General features: G+C 40.3%; 1 non-coding gene across 1 annotated transcript; it reads left to right on the top strand.

Moving 5' to 3' along the window:
* The first annotated feature begins 4,027 nt into the window (after nt 1-4,027).
* On the top strand, nt 4,028-4,132 carry LOC126009729 (U6 spliceosomal RNA). The gene has a single exon (XR_007495944.1). It is a non-coding gene; the product is annotated as a U6 spliceosomal RNA (small nuclear RNA).

Raw genomic sequence — 4,132 nt, 5'->3', positions numbered from 1 at the left:
CTTTTCCTTACCTTCCTTTCATTTGGATTATCTTTCTTTATAGTTGATTCAGTTTTTTTTACTTGGAATTTCTTGATTCTGGTGTAGAAATTGGTTTAGGTTGAGAGAACTTAAAATATAACTAATGAGCTGTGTACACAAGCCAGTTAGGAACAACTATCTGGGCGGTTTAAGAAAACAAACCCACTTTGTCCATATATTCAGGTAATCATGGAAGTATATTCTCATATTAGTGCCAGAGTTGAATGCTGAACATGTTGGAGGCTGTTAACTGTGTTGTAGATTAGACTTGCAGAGAGGCCCTCTTTCTCTTTTGTGTCCTGTTTTCTTAAAAGGTAAAGAAAAGTCATCCCAAGACTACTTTGTTACTTAGTAGGGTTTTTTGAGAAAGGAAGTTAGTTACACATCAAAAAGTTCCCAGGTGTTGAATTCCAATTTCCAAGTTAAGAATTACAAAAGGGCTAAGAGAGAGGCCTGAGATTTATACTTCCTGTAACCCAAACTCAATATTTGACCTTGTGAACTAGGAAAAAAATGCAGTATTAATACATAAACTGCATGCTTGGGACAGTTGTCAAGGCAAGTTATTTTCCTCTTTATTATAGAGCATTAAAAGTTATAACTTTCAATGCTCTATAATTTAATAGAAAGACTTAAAGATCAAAATAATACAGATAAGGACCTTAACTTTCTTTTTAGCTAGAGTTTAGATTTCTGAGTGATGCTTTATCTCAGAACTTAAGAGATCTAAGAATGTTAAAAGTACTTTCTCCACAAAATTGTTAGGCAGTTGTTCCAAAACATTGAAATTACACTTAAATTTCTGTTTTTTATGGACTCCATTGAATTGAATTAAAAATAAAAAAGATGGGGGGGGGGAGAAAAAATAAAAAAAGATTAGCTCTACCAATCTTGGTTGGTAGGAGGAAGGTATCAATTAAAAAGTAGGTCTGGGGGCCGGAGAGATAGCATGGAGGTAAGGCGTTTGCCTCTCATGCAGGAGGTCATCGGTTCGAATCCCGGCGTCCCATATATGGTCCTCCCGTGCCTGCCAGGAGCAATTTCTGAGCCTGGAGCCAGGAATAACCCCTGAGCACTGCCGGGTGTGACCCAAAAACCACAAAAAAAAAAAAAAAGTAGGTCTGACAATATTATTCTTTTTTTTGGGGGGGGGGTCACACCCAGCGGTGCTCAGAGGTTACTCCTGGCTGTCTGCTCAGAAATAGCTCCTGGCAGGCATGGGGGACCATATGGGACACTGGGATTCGAACCAACCACCTTTGGTCCTGGATCGGCTGCTTGCAAGGCAAACGCCGCTGTGCTATCTCTCCGGGCCCTGACAATGTTATTCTTATGTTTCACCATCTGTCCATCACTAAATTGATGCTAATCAGAACCTATTTGAAACAACAGCCCCTTCTGAGCTCTGTAGCTATTGGAAGGACTTGTTAAAAAATAAGCAGTAGTGTGCTAGCTTTCAGTCACCCAGAGGTTTCCTCTGCTGTGGTCTTTGACAAGACTACATTGCTTTCCTGATAAGCATTCAAATGTACACCTTAAACATCAACAACAAAACACAAGCTTGGCCATTTCCTCAATTTGCTTCCCTTTTCTCTAAGAAGAGAGTTTTTCCTTTAGAAGTTACTATTAGCACTTAACAGCTCCCTGGATGTCTTTCCTGATGGAGGTGGCTATTTTGACATCCATATAATGATGTACTATGAATCGAGCCAATATTAGTTATTTTTTGTTGAACCCTAGGGATCTTTAAAAGCTTTCTTAATGCAAATCGCTATACAGCTATATTCAGTATTAGGGAGAGTTCTGGCTAGGGATAGGACGACATAGGTGACCTCTGGAGGTCTCTTCCAGAAGTGAAATGCTACAGAGACATATCAATGGCTTTTGCATATTTTATTTTAGGCCTATGGTGGAAAGAGAGAATTCAGCTCTAAGAAACCAACTACAGTTCTGGAGATTTCAAGATATATGCGTTTCACATATTATCAAACACATCTGGTGGATGAAGCTGCCTAACCTTTGTGGGTCATTTCTGGGACCTTCTTCTCTTTATTCAGAGGACCACGTTCTTGTAAGATCTTCCAGGAGTCAAAATGGCAACTCTACAATATGTGCAACTGCTAAAACAATCCCGTTTATATTTATAAGCTAATTATGCTAATTTACCTTCCAGTCAGCCCTTAAAAGAATGACAGCACAGAATGAATACAATAGTTTTCACTGTCTAATAAACTATTCAACTATATCAACTATTCACTTATTTATCTTCTCAGAATGACTCTGTAGCTATTTTTCTGGATTCCAGTTAGTAGAGAGTGAAAGAAATAAAGCATTAAATAACATGAAACATCTAGTTAAGAATTAGCAAATGTAAGACTTGGTGGTTTTTTGTTTGTTATTTGCTTTTTGTTTTGTTTTGTTTTTGGGCCACACCTGGCAGCACTAAGGGATTACTCTTTGCTCTGCTCTCAGAAATTGCTCCTGGTTCGGGGCCGGAGTGGTGGCACAAGCAGCAGGGCGTTTGCCTTACACATGCTAACCTAGGACAAACTGCAGTTTAATCCCCCAGCATCCCATATAGTCCCCCATGCCAGGAGCAATTTTTGAGCACATAGCCAGGAGTAACCCCTCAGTATCACCGGGTATGGCCCAAAAAGCACACCACTCACACACACACACACACACACACACACACACACACACACACATGTACAAGAAGTTGCTCCCGGCTCAGTGGACCATATGGGATGCCAGGGATCGAACCCACGTCCGCCCTGGGTCACTGCAAGGCAAACACCTTACCACTGTGCTACCACTTTAGCCCAAAATGTAAGACTTGTGAAGTAAAAGCCTAAAGCAATATCACCTAGATTTTCCAAAAATTAATTGTATATGATTTATTCCGCCTCAATCTTAGGTCCAGTGAGGCCCTATGCCAGAAAAGGTTCTGTCTGCTCATCAAGCTTTCAGAACAGCCGAGCAGGCTCTGGAGAGTTACATTAGCTTTGAAAGTCCTTAATTATTTCTTCTGGCCAAACAAATGTTGTCTGTCTATCTGCCGACTATTGGATTTGAAAACCTCAGGTCCTAATCAGGTTCAGAAAAATGTTGTGTCTGACCACAGGCCTCTTTAAACACACACACACACACACACACACACACACACACACACACACACACACACACACATTGTTAAAACTTTATTTGTGGTTTTGAAGTGAAACCATGCTGGATATTCTCTCTCAAAGAATGATAAATTTCCATCTAAATAGAAATCAAGATTTTCGGGCCCAGAGAGATAGCACAGTGGCGTTTGCCTTGCAAGCAGCCGATCCAGGACCAAAGGTGGTTGGTTCAAATCCCAGTGTCCCATATGGTCCCCTGTGCCTGCCAGGAGCTATTTCTGAGCAGACAGCCAGGAGTAACCCCTGAGCACCACCGGGTGTGGCCCAAAAACCAAAAAAAAAAAAAGAAATCAAGATTTTCTGGGTTTTGAGCTTTATAGAATATTTCTGGTGTGTAAATAACCATGAAAATATTATTTCTAAAGTCATATAATTGCTTATGAAGTTATACTTATTATGTAGTAAAGTGTTTATCTAAATTCAATAGCAAACCCAAAGCAGGAAAAAAACAGAAACACTGGTATGAAAGGAAGATCTTTCACTAAGATTGATTATAAAGATTTAAACACTTCTACTTCTAATAATCTCATTGATGCTATTTGGAAAGGAGGGCCCAAAGGAATAGAGGTGTTTCTATAGGGTATTAGACTATTGTTCCTGTTTTGGGATCAGTCCAGGCAAGGATTTGGGTTACTCCTGCCTCTGCACTCAGGAATCACTCCTGACAGTGCTTGGGGAACCATCTGGGATTGAGGGAGTGATGGGGTGGGTGGGGAATCGAACTCAGGTTGGCTCTATACATACAAGCCAAGCTCCCTACCCTTAATGCTATCATTCCAGCCCTTCCTTGGGCATTAGATTATTTAGAAAATCACACTCATGTGCTCACTTCTGCAACACATATTCTAAAATTGGAACGATAGAGAAGATTAGCATGGCCCCTGCACAAGGATGACTGGCAAATTCTTGAAGTGTTCCATATTAAA

Source organism: Suncus etruscus, chromosome 5 (assembly GCF_024139225.1).
Source record: "Suncus etruscus isolate mSunEtr1 chromosome 5, mSunEtr1.pri.cur, whole genome shotgun sequence".
NCBI classification, from domain to species: Eukaryota; Metazoa; Chordata; class Mammalia; order Eulipotyphla; family Soricidae; genus Suncus; species Suncus etruscus.
This window is presented reverse-complemented; position numbering and strand designations above follow the sequence as displayed.